The following is a 17042-nucleotide window of genomic DNA, read 5'->3' on the forward strand; positions in this document are numbered from 1 at the left end:
CTCCGCATCTAAGAGGGCGCCAATTCTAGCTAAGTAGCCCTAGCGTTTAGAATTGGAACACAGATGATATGTTCTCAAAAGTACACAGAATAAAATGGACCTCTCTAAAAACATCAGCCCTTGGCCCCCAAATCTCTGGGTGTATTTGTAACTTAAACGTGCAAAACTCAAAATGCAGGGCAGAAACTAACTATAAATAAAAGTGGTCTTGGGTTTAAGTGAACTGTAAACATAGAAAACGCACCATGGTTTTAGAATGCTAATAAGAAGATAAAGCAGAGGAGGATTACACCAGCTGAGGGCACATCGAAGGCACTTAAGCGAATCCGTCTGTATTTTCAGAATGATGCAGGAAAATGTGTACCCATCACAGACAACACCCTTTCTGGAAAGACCCGGAGATGGAAGATTGATTTGGAATTCTGAAGCCTTTTATCTGCTGTACTGTTTGTGTCTGATGCAATCAAAACATTGTGACTTTAACCTTCTAGACTCTTATCTTCTTCACTGCAACCTGGAGTAGATTATCTATATTCGTTACATATTATACAGTTACAACATTCTTAATATTTACATAATCTTCATTTCATCTTTTAGACTTTTTATGATTTTAGATTTATTAGAAACTGCATAATACATTAAGGTTTGCCAGATCTCCTGTTTTGAAGCCAAGAGGGAGTGGGAGAACATTTTCGACATCATTTTTTTTTGCAAATAGCACATTTTCCTGATCATGGCTGGTCCTACTGAGACCTCTCTTCCATTTAGACTCCTCAAAGCTTTTTTTGTCTGATTTACAGCTGTTGCTATTTTGAAAAGACACTGACTTGACTCAAATAAATCAATTCATCTCTTCACACACGTACTTCCCAACCTTACATTTATTTATTCAGGATCAGTTTTCAAGCATTTTAGGTCAAATAATAGACATTCAAAAGGATATTTTTTTTTTAAAAAAAAAGATAATGTGAACTGCCTTCCAGGAGTGCATAGCTCAAATTTATAATGAAGGTTACTATGTTAGAGTTACACTTGTGCTCAGCAATTCCATTTGGGAGGGGCGGTAGAAATGATACTGGACAGCTTATTTGTCCCAAAACAGTAAAATTTAAGAGCACATTTGAGGCTTAAAATTGGAGGTGCTATCATTTATCAGTTTTAACATTTCAAAGAGGACCTAGCACATGCCATGGAAAACTGGTTTCAAAATAACTTATTTGTGCATACTCTTGGGACAGTAATTAATTCTATTTCTTGGGTATGTCCTATCAGTGAACTGGCAATATAAAGATAGCCTTCTGCTCCTGTGTATCTGCTCTGGTGGATGATCTAGCAGGATGTCTTTTTTAGGCCAACTGGGAGCCAGCTGCATCCTGAGAGTTCTAGAGACAGACGCTTGTTGCAACTGCTGAAGCATAACCAAACAATACTTTGGAAAGAACCAGCAATACTTGACCTATTGTCAGACAAACCTGCCCTAGAGAGAATCTCAGGACTGGGAGAGCTTGAAGCAATTGAGGTAACTTTCTATATGGACAAGAAACAGTCATAGACCTCCACTCATACTTATGTTATCCGATCTCCTTATGATAGATGAGGGAACTTGAGAATTATTTTCAACAATTTGCTTGATGTGCAGAGATTTCCTTTACATGAAAACCATTTGCGTAAGCAAGACGGTTAGTCAAAGAAGACTCAACATGTATAACTTCAAGAATATAGAATTCTAGACAGGCGTGAGACATCGCGGAAAAAGTTGTTTTCCAATCAGAAGGTATTGATTTTGCAAAGCCACAAGGAAAACGGTGATGGGGGATACACAGGAGTGGAAAACTGACAAGACGGAGAAGGTGTAAACCTCAGAAGGAGAAAGCTGAAGCAAATGAAGAAACGATCAACATGTCAACAGCAAGCTGCCCTAGATGATGAGTTATTGAGTAAAAAACACCAATACGCTTCAGAACATCCTAGGAGAGTTAGTGTCTTCAGATGTTGACAGCAGTACAATGTGCAAGAAAATGGAGATCTGATATATGATATATTTAAGAGAAGAAAATTGACCTAGAATCTGAAAGGAGAATTAAAGCTCCCCACACTGTCATGGCTATGGAAGACAAGTTATTTATAAACTCCTGGGGAATGACTTTTGGACAATCAAAATGACTGATACGTCAATGTAAGTATAGCCAGGAGTTTGCAAGCCCATCTGCTGTTAGCCATAGCAGCAGTACAGACTGTGAGTCTACAAAAATAGAGGGTTTGTATCGTCTCATGTTTTGGCAAATGTGAGATATAAGGCCTGTATCTGATAATGGTCTTCACTCAGGGAAAAGTCCTAGAGCAAAAATGGATAAGAAAAGGTGCTGTGTGCGTGTGTGCGTGTGTGCGTGTGTGCGTGTGTGCGTGTGTGTGCGTGTGTGTGTGTGTGTGTGTGTGTGTATGTGTGTGTGTATGTGTGTGTATATGTGTGTGTATGTGTGTGTATCTGTATCTGTGTGTGTATGAGTGTGTGTGTGTATGTGTGTGTATGTGTGTGTGTAAAGGTGTGTGCAAAGTTATGTGTGTTTAAAGGAGTGTGCATGTGTGTTATGCAAGAATCCATATGAATGTGTGTTCCTTCACATGAATCTATCAGGGATCAAGGATCATAACATTTAATCTTCACTTCTTGGAGGCTCTACTTTCAACACCACAGTCAGATCAATTTGATACCCATACAATAAATAACTCACAATAGGAAGTAAATTCTAATAGTTGAAATCTGCGGTCCTATCAGACAAAAAACACGTATGCAGGTCACAGCCATGAGCAGTAATAGAAAATACATTTTAATAGATGAACTCTGAGGTCTTATCAGACACAAAACACATATGCAAATCACAGCGATTAGCACTACACACATCCATGTGGTTTTAGACAACTCAGATGCTTAGATATTTTACCTATGGGTCAATACACCTGCCCTCTCTGACACTGTTAGTACAATTGAGATTCATTTAGTGGGGGAACTAGAGACTTTACCATTTTGAAGTTTTTAGTAATTGTGAGTGACCTCATTAGCTGTTGTCATCCTTAGATTATTTTTAATGTGATATCAGAAAAAACTGCCCAGTGGTCCTAGAATCCTTCATACCCATGAGATTTCATTTTCTCTGCAGTGAAAAATTAGACCTGAAATTATCAGGGTGAATTTATTAAATTAAAGAAGTACCTATGCTTTATTTCTCAGTCTACCCATCTTTAGTCATAGTTTTTCCTTAAATAGGGCATAAAGACAACTCACAGACAACATGAAGCTCAGGAAGAAGGAAGACCAAAGTGTGGTGCCTCAGTCCTTTTCAGAAGGAGTAACAAAATACTCATGGGAGCAAATGTGGAGACAAAATTGTGCATCAGAAACTGAAGGAGGGGCTGTCCGCAGACTGCTCCACCTGGGTAGCCATCCTATGTGCAGTCACCAAAGGCAGACACTGATGTGGATGTCATGAAGTGCATGCTGACAGGAGCCTGATACAGCTATCTCCTTAAAGATCTGCCAGAGTCTGACATGTACAAAGGCAGATGCTCACAACTAACCATTGAACTGAACAAGGGGTTCCCAATGGAGGAGTTAGAGAGAAGACTGAAGGAGCTTAAGGGGTTTGTGACCCCATGGGGAGAGCAACAATACCAACCAATGAGGGCTCCCAGGGTCTAAACCACCAGCCTGGGAGTACATAGGGAGGGACTCATGGCTCCAGCTGCATATGTAGGGGAAGATGGCCTTGTCAGGCAAACATGGGAGAAGAAGTCCTTGGTCTCCTGAAGGCTGGATGCCCCAGTGTGGGGAAATTCGTGGTGGGGGAGGTGGGAGTGGGTGGGTGGATGGGGGCACATCATCATAGAAGCAGGAGGAAGGAGGATGGGATAGGGGGTTTCTGGGTGGAGGAGAAAGGGGAAATGGGGATAACATCAGAAATGTGAATAAAATATCCAATAAAAAATTAATTTAAAAAAACTGAAAAAAAGAGTACTACAAATAAGACACATATCAGTGGCAATAGAATCAGTGATACATAGAAGACAGGGTCTGGGATCATTAGATGTTTCAGCATTTGCTGCCAATGCTGAGGGCCTGAGTTCAATCCCTGTGACTTACACAGTAGAAAGAGAGAACAGACTCCCACAAGTTGTCCTCTGACTTCCACACACTTGCCGTGGTGTACATGTACACATTCACAGGTATATACAAACACACCATACGCATTATAAATAAATACATGTAATTAAAATATTTTCAAAAAGAGCAAAATCCATATTTCTTGGGAGATAAGCTGGTATCAGGGTAAATACTGCAAGAGATAAGCTGGAATAGCCCACGATGCTTGTAAGTAAAGAAAGTAATGAAAGGTTGAAGGGTGTCCTTTAACTGAACGAGATTCTTTCTCATTGAGTTATAACTGTAACAAGAGAAAATGAATTACGTATATCAGACGTGTTTAATCCATGAATTGGTAATGATAAATATATGTAATTAGTAACTCTCATTGTAAACCTCTAATATTTTAAGACCTCACATGTCTTTCTCTCTCTCTCTCTCTCTCTTTCTCTCTCTCTCTCTCTCTCTCTCTCTCTCTCTCTCTCTCTCTCCTAAAATCTGTATTCCAGGCTGACCTTGAACTCATGACAATCCTATTGCCTCAGCTTTTCAAGCACTCAAACTATAAGTACAAGCTACCAAACCAGGGCAAAGCTGGAATGTGAAATACAGATGTTGATCTATAGGCAACTGGGAGAATAAGTCTTTGAGAGACTCGGATGAAAAGGCAAGGTTCTCTGGATGCCAGCAAGTATAAAGGGCTTAAGGCAGTGCATCAATGTGTCCTGGGACTCCAGAGAGAGACTGTTACACTGTATCACTGGACTGTAACGGTGGACAGAGGAATGTGGGCTTACCTCCCATTCCTTGCTTTGGATACAAGTCTTGGTTTTCTTGTAAATGAACAGGTGCCCAAGGAAAACCTCAGTCTCCCTTTAGGAAAGGAAGGGGCCATGAGAAGGAAGTAAAAGAACCAAAGCATCTTATGTAGATTAGATCTCAATAGAGACATGCCTCCAATGACTCTTCCTGCTTTCAGGTGATGTGGGACAGGAAACGTTGGTCAGTCCTTTAAATTATATTGAAAATTGTATGTGTTTTTAAAATGTTCTTTTAGTGATAGAAAAAAATTGATATGTCCCTCATAAAAAATCTGATGAGTTCAAATGTGTTTCTTTAAAAATGTTATCTCTCTTTAAAAGGAGTATATCTTTTTGTTATAAATTTCCCATGATAGGTTGTCCCCTGGCATTTTGAGCCAAGTACAACGCCAGTAAAAAACCACAAACAATTCTGTAAGCATGTCACAGAATCCTGGCCCAGGATTACTAAATCCAATTCCTTTCTGTTCATGTTTGATTCATTTTTATTTTTATTATTTTGAGTTCTTGAGACAAGGTCTCTCTATGTGGTCCAGGATGGTCTTGAACTCAGTGTAGATCATGTTAACCTCGAACTTGTTGGTTCTCTTGTCTTGGCGTCCCTAGAGATTACGAGCTCCATTACCACATCACTTTGCTTAGCTCATATTTGTACCCTTTGATAACTTCATATAAATGAGCCTTAAATGAAGTCCTTAAATATTTTACTGGGAAATAGCAATAGCCTTTGAGTCAGATCAACTGTTACTCTGGCGTTATGTACAAGGTGCACAGAAGCAACACTTGCTCAGTGTCTGCTCTAAGGTAACAGGGAGTTAACAGAAATGAAGAGAATGAGTCAGGAAAATCATCTTCACTTTCACTGGCAGGTGCCTCCCTTGCTCTAAATCAACTTCCTCTGACTCAGATTTGTTACTGGTGTAGAGATAGTATAACTGCTTTTCATTAGGGGCAGTCAGTTCTTTACAATGTAACTTGTCAGTGTGTGACAAAAAGTTCCTGTCATTTTATGGCTGCTGATCTACGATGTTCTCTAACTGAAAATGCTTCTGCTTTGCCTTAGCTACCTAATTGCATGATTTTATATACTTTCCTTAAAATATGAATCATATATATGTGTGTGTATACATGTGCACTTACGTGTATGTATATGCATTTGTGTGTGTGCATGCGGACATGCATGTGTGTGCACCAATGTCTGTACATGCACATGCGTGTGCTGTATTCATATTTGTTTGTCTGGCTGTAGCATCACTGTTAAATATTAATGTATCATAGAAAAAAATTCCATCTTTATAAAAGATTCTCACTGTAAATATTTGCCCGAAGATGGAAGTGGAAAAAATAATTCAGTGTTATTTTTATTCTTCGGGGAGCTTGAATATGGGTCTGGAATCAAATTGATAAACAGCTTTATCTCATAAATTAACCTCATGGAGCAGTGCTGTCTTCCCAGGACATTGAGTGAGAAGGGCCGTGTGGCTGTGCACAACTTTAAGGCACAGAGCATCTTTGTGCTGAGTCCACAAATGCACGGGAAGGGAAGAAGACTGTGACAACTTACAGCTTTGATCATTAATGTCCTATAGGCCAGACATGTGCCTGCCTCTTCGGCAAAGATTCTTGAATTTCTAGGTCAGTTAAGTATTCAAAATGCTAATATGCTTATGTAATCAATAATTCATTTGAAACACAAAGACATAATGACAGATTTAGTGCCCGCATGAAAGATCTTAGAGAAATCTCACAGGGTGACTATAGCAATAATCAGTAATAATGTGAATATATTGGCCACTTTACCATTTTTAGAAAGAATTTTATTTTACTAATAAAAATGATTTATGCTACACAGAATAGCTTTGTAGAATATAGCATGTCTTCCCAATGAATTAGAATAAAATTTGAAGGAAGAACACAAGGGGACAGCTTAACAAAATCATAAAACAACCTGCAAAGTCTAGCTCCCTGTCATAATCTTTAGATGTGACATGATTTCTTTAGGATGTCATATGCCTATTAATATGATTAAATTCATCAAAAATCTTCTAATGAAGAAGCCAGACTCCATTTATAGGTTAGCATCAGTGGCTGTGAAGACTGGTAAGAATTTTGTCAATCTACTTTATACCATATGTTAAATCAGAATAGATCAGATAAAAATGGAAGAAACATATACCAATCCCTACACCACACACACACGCACACACACACACACACACACACACACACACACATAATACTGGCAGCACTTATTTGGTTATCTGAAGGAATTCCAGGCCTGAAATGCTGGCAGGTCTACAGCTTGCTCACTGTGTCTGCCTCACACACGGGGAAGGGTAAGTACTGCTCAATTTTCTGCACTTGTTGTCATGCAGACTGCAGCCTCCTTCAGTGGCAGCTGGCAACCCCCTTCTACTACACTTTCTATGACTAAAATTTGCATTAATGCAAAATACACAGTGTCGAAGATTGACCATTATTAGTTTGCACCTTCTTGGAATGGGGATAAATTTTTAGTGTAGAAATGGAGGGTGCAGTACAAGGCCAGTCCTGGCAAGAAAACTGTATTGTTTTTAGTTGCATAGAGTAAGCTTATCTGCTCAAAGCAATTAGCTGGGAAAAAAAAACAATAAAAGCGAAGCCCAAAACTCAGAAAGAAATTAAGTTATGGCTAGTGAAAAGACAATAGTTGAAGGGCATTTTCATTTCAGTTTTTTATGCTTAAAATGTTGGAGAGCTGGTCTAACAAAAGCTAGGCAGATAAAGTAATGAAAAGAAACAGAATTAGCTACAAATAATATGGGTACTTGATGAAGAAGATGTGCATGAAGATGAAGTCACAGTGCATGAGTATTAGAGAAAATGTCATCACAGATACGTACATATTCTTTAAGAAGTAAAGTGAGTTTTGCTCCATGTGCCTCATGCCATTGGCATCTAATATACTCACCCGGGGCTCAGAGCTCTTTGGAACATTCAAACTGTGAGCCAAAATACATCATCACTCTCTAAAAACAAAAGAAGCAAAGTGATTGTTAAGAGTATATTGTGTGTGCAAAGGCCTGAGCCACACAACACTTAGAAACAAGTTTTTTTTCTCCCAGTGGTAACATTATCTTGGGGTTCACAGTGTTATCAAATGTTCTGCAACATGTAAACATGTTTTATGCTAAGTATTCAGTTTACCTACCACACATGAGAGAAAAAAATTAAAATTTAATGGAAATGAGTGCTTGGAAATCTTCGATGTCTTCTAATGAGAAATATGTATCGGTAAAGAAAATGCTAGCCAAAGCTACAATTCACAGCTCTGAAGCTAGAAGCATAATTTAAAATCAGTTGATATTATCTTCGTATAAAAGATTATTACAAATATTTTAAAGTCAGTAATTATAAAAGCATTTCAGAGGTAGGAAGGTGACGCAGTGGATAAATGCATGAGGGTCTGAATTTGGATCTCTCACATCCTGTAAAGGGCGTGGCCCTGTGTCCTCAGTGCTGGAGAGGCAGACACAGGTAGACTTCTGTGGCTCACTGGCAATACGGTCCAGTGAAAGCAGAGAGACCCTGCCTCAAAACATAAGGAGGAAAGTTATAGAAGAAGACACCTAATATCAACCTTTAGAGTATACACACACACACATACACACACACACACACACACACACACGCATATGTATGCATGTATAAACATACAGATGAAAATACAGATGCACACATACACTTGCAGTCTCACACACACATGCATGCACATAGACACACATGCCCCCCATACACACATGGACACACATGCACACCTACACACACATGCACACCTACACACACATGCATGCACACACACACACACCCCACATACATGCACATGCACACACAGTATTAATAAAACGAGTTGAAAGATCTGAGATGATTTAAACTAAAATTGAAATTCATGAAAAAATTTCCATTTTATAATCAGAAGGGAGAATAGTGTTACTACTATTTTATCATTTATTTAAGTAAAAGATTCATATACATATATAATTGGCAAGCATTGTGGAGACAGTAGTTGAGAGAAATGACACATATTTTCAGAAGACACAAGAAATCATAATTAGCTAACTTTCTAGTAACAGCAGGAAATAGCACATTACAGCTGTGGTTTAAGAACAGAAATCTGAATGAAGCAAGGTTTCTCAGTGGTGTCTCTCATGCCTGCACTTACTTAGAAGTAGTTGCTTGAGACAAAAACCTTATTCAGGCCCTGCCTGCCTGGTCTCCCTGGGGCAAGCCCAGGAGCAGTGAGCTACACCCTGTCTCCCGAGCTCCATTTTCCAGCTCACGTCTCTGCCTGCATTCCTGGAGGGTTGTTGGCATCAGAGATATCCAGGTGAAACCCTCTCCACCCTTAATTGCCCTGGGGTACACCCAGCAGCAGTGAGCTGCATCCTATTCCCTGAGCTCCATCTTACAGTCCATTGCTCTACTTCTATTCCCAGAGGCCTACAAGTACCAGGGACAACCAAGTAGGACCCCACCCCATGCCTCTAGCTTGCCAGGTCCCCTTAGAGAGTACTCAGCATCACCAAACTCTGCCTTGTTCTCTGCAGTCTATTTTCAGGCCCATAACTTTACCTGCAGTCCTGGAGGTTTCCATGCTGGTAACCAGAGAAACCAGATGGCTACAGGCCAGCTTAAGAACACAATTAACAAGAGCCAGTGGAATATGGCACCAATAAATCCAGCAATCCTAATACAGCAAGCCCTGTGTATCCTAACACAGCTGAAGCATAAGAACATGACCTTAAATCTAATCTTATGAAGATGATAGAGGCCTTTAAAGAGGAAATGAATAAATTCCTGAAAGAAATACAGGAAAATACAATCAAACAGGTGAAGGAAATGAATAAAAGTATTCACGACCTGAAAATGGAAGTAAAAGCAGTAATTAAAAACACAAACTGAGGGAATCCTGGAGATGGAAAACCAAGAGCGAACAGGAACAACAGATGCAACCATCACCAACAGAATATAGAAGATAGGAGAGAGAATCTAAGGTGTAGAAGATACTATAGAGGAAACTGATACATCAGTCAAAGAAAATGTTAAATCCAAAAAGTTCCTGATTAAAAAAAATCCTTTAAATCTAGGTCATTATGAAAAGACAAAACCTAAGAGTAATAGGAATAGAAAGAGAAGACTCTCATTTCCAAGGCACACAAAATATTTTCAATAAAATCATAGAAGAAAAATTTTCCAACCTAAAGAGATGCCTATGAATATGCAAGAAGCTTATACAACACCAAATATATTGGACCAGAAAAAAAATCCTGCCACGTAATAGTCAAAACACTAGTTGTATAAAACAAAGAAAGAATATTAGAAGCTGCAAGGGAAAAAGACCAAGTAAAATATAAAGGCAGACCTATCAGAATTCCATCTGACTTTTCAACAAGACTGTAAAAGCCAGAAGGGCCTGGGCAGATCATCTCTGGCAACAGAGACCACAGATGCTGGCTCAGACTACTATACCCAACAAAACTCTTAAATTATCATAAATGAAGGAAACAACATATTCCACAACATAACCAAATTTAGACAATATCTATCCACAAATCCATTCCTACAAAAGATACTAGAAAGAAAACCCCAACCCAAGAAGGCTAACTAAACCCAAGAAGACACAGGAAATAAATAATTCCACAACAACAAAATCAAAAGAAGGGAAACACACATACACACACACAGACACACACATACTACCACCACCAACACCAAAATGACAGGAATTAACAATCATTGGTTATTAATATCTCTCAACATCAATGGAGTCAATTCCCCAATAAAAAGACACAGAATTACAGAATGGATGGGTAAACTGGACCCATCACTCTGCTGCACACAAGAAACACACCTAAGCAACAAAGATAGATACTACTTCAGAGTAAAGAGCTGGGAAATGATTTTCCAAGCAAAAAAAGCTGGAGTAGCCATTTTAATATTGAATAAAATAGACTTTCAACCAAGACTGTTCAAAAGAGATGGAGAAGGACACTTAGTATTTGTCAAAGGAAAAAAATCCATCAAGTTTATGTCTCAATTCTGAATATCTACACCTTAAATACAAAGGTACCCACATTTGTAAAAGAGACATTACTAAATCTTAAATTACACATTGAACTCCACACAATGGGAGACTTTGTTACCCAACTCTCACCAATGGATAGGTCATTGAAACTGAAACTAAGCAGTGAAATAATGAAACTAATAGACATTATCAATCAAATGGCGATAATAGATATGTACAGAACATTTCACCCAAATACAAAAGAATATACCCTTTTCTCAGCACCTCATAGAACCTTCTCCAATTTAACATGTATGTGGTCACAAAACAAGTCTCATCAGATACAAGAAAATTGAAATAACTCCCTGTATCTTACCAGGCCACGGTGGATTAAAGCTGAACTTCAACAACAAAAACAACAGAAAGCCTGCATACTCGTGGAAACTAAGCAACTCTCTTCTCAGTGACCACTTGGTCAAATAAGAAATAAAGAGAAGTCTTTCTAGAATTCTATGAAAACGAAGGCACAGCATACCCAAACGTAGGGAACACAATGAAAGCAGTGCTCAAAGGAATGTTCATAGTACTATGTGCCTTCATAAAGAAATTGGAGAGATCCCATACTAGCAATTTAATGGCACACCTGCAAGCTCTTGGAAAAAAAGAAGCAAACATACCCAAGAGGAGTAGATGGCAGGAAATATTCAAACATAGGGCTGAAATCAATAAATTATAAACAAAAAGAACAATACAAAGAATCAATGTAACCAAGAGCTGGCTCTTTGAGAAAATCAACAATATAGACAAACTCTTAGCAAAACTAACTAAAAGCCAGAGAAAGAATATACAAATTAACAAAAGCAGACGTGAAAGGGGAAACACAAAGATACTGAGGAAATCCAAAGAATCATTAGGTCTTACTTCAAAAACCTCTGTACCACAAAATTGGAAATTCTAAATGTAATGAAAAAATTTTTTGATTGATATCATTTACCAAAGTTAAATCAATATTAGGTAAACTACTTTAAAAGCCATATAACCACTATGGAAATAGTAGTAGACATTAAAAGTCTCTAACCACTCCCCCCCCCAAAAAAAACCCCAAAATTCCAAGTGGTCTTAGTGCAGAATTCTACCACTTTTAAAGAAGAGCTAATACCAACACTCCTCAAGCTATTTTACAAAATAGAAACAGAATAAACAATGCCAAACTCATTCTATGAGGCCACAGTCACCCTGAAAACTAAACCACACAGAGACAAATGCAAAGAGAATTTCAGACCGATTTCTCTTATACACATTGATGCAAAATACCTGCAAACTGAATCCAGGAACATATCAAAAACATCATCCACCACAATCAAGTAGGCTTCATCCCAGGGATGCAGGGATGATTCAATATACAAAAATACAGCAATATAATCCATCATATACACAAACTGGAAGATAAAGCCACATGATTACATCATTAGTTGCTAAAAAAGATTTTGACAAAATCCAACACCTCTTCATGTTAAAAGTCAAAAAGAGATCAGGGATACAAGAAGAAAACCTAAACATAATCAGAAAAATATACAGCAAGCCAATAGCCAGCATAAAATTAATTGGAGAGTAACAAAGAAATTCCACTAAAATCAGGGACAAGACAAGGTTCGCTACTCTGTATCTATGCAATATAGTACTTGAAGTTTTAATTAGAGCAATAAGGCTATTAAAGGAAATCAATGGGATACAAATTAGAAAATAAGACTTCAAAGTATCACTATTTGCAGGGTGATTCCATAGTATAAATAAGTGACCCTAAAAAATCCTACCAGAGAACTCCTACAACTGATAAACACCTTCAGCAAAGTGGCTGGATACAAAATTAACTCAAAAAATCAGTAGTCTTCTCTTACATAAAAGATAAAGGGGCTGAGAAAGAAATTATAGAAACAATTCCCTTCACAAGAACCACAAATAATATAAAATATCTTGGTGTAACACTATCCAAACATGTGAAAGACCTGCATAACAAGAACTTCAAATCTTTGAAGAAAGAGTTTGAAGAAGATGTCAGAAGATGGAAAGATATTCCATGCTTCTGGATCTATAGGATTAATATATTAAAAATGCCTGTCTTACCAAAAGCAAACTAGAGATTCAAGACAATTCACATCAAAATTCCAAAACAATTCATTTCAGACCTTGAAAGAATAATGCTCAACTCCATATGGGGAAACAAAAATACTATGATAGCTAAAGCAATCTTTACAATAATAGAAATTCTGGAGACATCATTATTCCTGATTTCAAGCTGTTCTACAGAGTACTAGGAAAACAAAACCTCATGGTATTGGTATGAAAAGACAGGTTGATTAATGGAATTGAATCAAAGACCCTGAAGAAAACCCACACAACTATGGACACTTGATCTTTTACAAAGAAGCCAAATATATACATTGGAAAAAAGAAACAATCTTCAACAAATGTTGTTCATCTAACTGGATGTCTGCATATGGAAGATTGCAAATAAATTCATATCTATTACCCTGTATAAAACCCAAGTCCAAGTGGATCAAAGACCTCAACACAAAAAGGATACATTAAATTTGATAGAAGAGAAAATAGGGAATAGCCACATTGGCATGTGAGAAAACTTCCTGAACAGAACACCAACATCTCAGGTGTTCCCTCCAACATTCAGATCAACAATTAATCAAGGGGACCTCATCAAACTGCCAAATTTCTGTAAGACAAAGGACACTGTCAGTAGGGTAAAAGAGTAGCCTACAAAATGGAAAAAGATCTTTACCAACTGTACATCTGAGAGAGGACAGATATCCAAAATATATATAGAACTCAAGAAATTTGACATCAACAAACCAAATAACTCAATTAAAAATGAGGTACACTCTAAGCAGGGAATTCTTGACAGAGGAATGTGTAATGGCTAGGAAGCATTTAAAGACATGTTTAGAATCCTTAGTCATCAGGGGAATGCAAATCCAACCACTCTAAGATTATATCTTATACCTGTCAGGATGGGTCAGATCCAAAACTACAGCTCTTGCCATTGAGGGTGTGTAGCACAGGAAGCACTCTTTCATTGCTGGTGGGAGTGCAAACTTGTACAACAACTCTGGAAGTCAATTTGGCGGTTTCTCATAAAATTGGCAATAGTTCTACTTCAAGACCCAGCTATACCACTCCTGGGCATATAACCTTTGCACGTATGTAACAGATGTGCAGCTTGGTCTTCATGGGGCTGTTTCTCATTCTGTTGCCTGCCTTTGGATCTTTTCCCCCTAACTGGACTGCCTTGTCTAGACTCAATAGAAGAAGATTCACCTAGTTCTACTGCAGATTTGATAGGCCAAGGTGAGTTGATTTGCATGGGAGGCAACCTCTTCTCTAAGGAGGAAGGAAGGGGGAGGGGAGAGATGAATTGAGAGAAAAGAAATGGGTGGAGAAAGGGGAAGCTGTGATCTGGATGTAGATTAATTAGTCAATTAATGCAAAAAACTCATTCAGGGCAGATTTATCATTGGCGTCCTATCTGGAGAGCATAGACATTTCTTCTTGTCTTTTAAGGAAAGGGCACACAAAATCGGGTGTCATAGCCAAGGATTTTCTGTTTGTATGGTATTCAAAATTCCCACAAATGGTAAAGGTGTCAGGGGAATGATTTAACATTCTATACATGAGCTAGAAAAGGAGGGCTCTCTCTCTGTCTCTCTCTCTCTCTCTCTCTCTCTCTCTCTCTCTCTCTGTCTCTCTCTGTCTCTCTCTCTCTCTCTCTGTCTCTCTGTCTCTCTCTCTCTCTGTGTGTGTGTGTGTGTGTGTGTGATATCAATTGAGAGATGTCCACTAAATGAGCATAGTACAATGTGAAGTAGTATTGTGGTGGCTACTTACACGTAAGACTTTCCCATGCTCTTGCATAAAACCAATGTAAAATTGATTAAAATACTCCTATTAACATTTCTTAAGTCTCTGTGTACCAACAACAGAAGTTGAAAGCCTGTGGGAAAGCGAGAAATGGCCAGTGTGTAACTGAGGAATAGTTTCAAACACAAATCACAGACCAAGCTATCAAAGTACAAATCAAGGAATATTTTCTATTAAATTCTTTAGAGAATCTTCTAGATGACTCCCTAGGCACATGTGAACATACAGGAACACACAGAAGTCCTCTTTGTACATACAGCAACAAGAGAACTAAATGGATGTTTGCAGTCTTATTTCACTCTTATGAGTTGAGAATGTCATTGTGTAGACTCTAAGGAAGACAGTTCTCAAGGTCACTAGATTTGGAAATTAGATCACAGACGATATCCAGATGAGCTAGGTCTGGAGTATCCAAACTTCAGAATTTCTTTTATTGTTCAGGAAGAAACAAAGCTATAGTTTTAGGTTTCTGCAGAACACATTCATGTTAAGGTTTTAGATCAGAATGGCACTTCTTACCAGTCCTACGAGAAGATATAAGTCAATCAAACTGGAAGAATTATCTAATGTAAGTGTGTGCTTGTTATGTGCCTTGTCATATCTTAAGTTAACTGAAGTAAAATACATATTACTAACATATATTAATAGATATATGCTAACATATGGTATATTGATTAGTGATAATCATGTAATTATATGTAGTATAATTAAAATATTAATGATCACACAATATATAAAAATATAATGTATAATTGATAATTTATACATTTCTATTTATATACGTATATACTTACATAAATTAGCAATATATAAAGAAATAAAAGCACACATGTTTCAACTAGATAAATGTAAAGCAAATGCATATAACATATATAATCTACAGATCGTTAAGTTGTATTTGTCTTTTACCGAAATGAAAAATTAATTATGAATATACTAGAAAGAAAAGCATAAAGATTTCTTAAAATTAAAATAAAAACATAGAAAGATATCCTAGGTAATTAGCAATGAAAGCCATAGCAGTGAGCTTCTATAGTTATATTTAAAATATAGAAAACAGGGCTACAGCAAAAACATATAGAATTCAAAAGGGGATACTATTTGCTATAGTGACACTTTAGGTATGGGCCTAAAAATAAGATTCTCAAAACACACATGGCAAACCTTTGTTGCACCAATAAATCCATTTTCCTAGATCTGTAGATAAATCAGGGAAAGTGTCATTATCTACACAGAAGTTTGACAAATTTAGTTCACTAGTTTGATATACTGGCCATATGTGGATATTGTATCGAATGATTAGTTATTATTCTTTGTTTCCAAGGACAAGTATTACTTATAGAATCTGACAGCACATTTGGCTACTTTTAATATAATCCAAAGCCAGTAAAGAGGTCATTCCTGCTAAGTCTGGTGTAGTAAAAAAAAAAAAAGACTCACTTGTTCTTCAACGTTCGAAATTTTCCTACAAAATTTACAAAGGGGGAAATCAAAGTAAGATCGAAAAATTTAGGAATAAAATTTCCAAGGGAAATTTTGGTTCGGTTTGGTTTGGCTAAGTTCAGAGATACACAACACTTCCACCCTGAATCTGGAACTAAAGATAAATATTAAAAATAGAAGACAGAATATTAAATATTCAGCAGAAAAAGAAATCATGAAAATGACTTAAATGCATATATTATTCATAAAAGAATTATTGCTAAGAACTGATAGTCTGAAAATATTTATAAGTAATGAATTAAAATTCTTTTTGTCATGACTATCTGCATGTTGTTTCATTGGGTCATAAATTTGGAATAAAAGCAATAATTTAGTTGGAAATAGGCAAAAGTTTTATAGCTAGGAAATGACTCATCCTCTTTTCTAATCATTGTGAGAATTATATTAATTTGTGCTTATTAGGGAAGGCTGCCTCATGAAAACTGGAATCAGTTTTAATGGAACATTGTGGAAATCATGGTCTGGGGACTTAACAATCAGTGAGTTAATGATCAGTGTTCTACAGTACTGCATAAAGATCTTTCTCTGCTTTCCTCTTACCCTCTCCCTCTCTCCCTCTCCCTCTCCCTCTCTCCCTCTCCCTCTCTCCCTCTCCCTCTCCCTCTCC

The 17042-nt window shown here is 37.5% G+C and overlaps 1 protein-coding gene across 2 annotated transcripts in view; it reads right to left on the minus strand.

Moving 5' to 3' along the window:
• Positions 1–17042, minus strand: part of Pik3c2g (phosphatidylinositol-4-phosphate 3-kinase catalytic subunit type 2 gamma) — a 337943-nt gene that overhangs the window by 306539 nt on the left and 14362 nt on the right. The window contains exon 1 of one of the 2 annotated variants that reach the window (XM_028780979.1): positions 7910–7965. The exons of the other annotated variant lie outside the window; for it this stretch is intronic. The gene's annotated coding sequence lies outside the window, so the exon portion shown is untranslated. Of the gene's footprint in view, positions 1–7909; positions 7966–17042 lie in introns of those variants that run through there. 2 annotated transcript variants of the gene reach the window in all.

The sequence above is a fragment of the Grammomys surdaster genome, unplaced genomic scaffold, assembly GCF_004785775.1.
Source record: "Grammomys surdaster isolate TR1022 unplaced genomic scaffold, NIH_TR_1.0 373, whole genome shotgun sequence".
NCBI lineage: Eukaryota > Metazoa > Chordata > Mammalia > Rodentia > Muridae > Grammomys > Grammomys surdaster.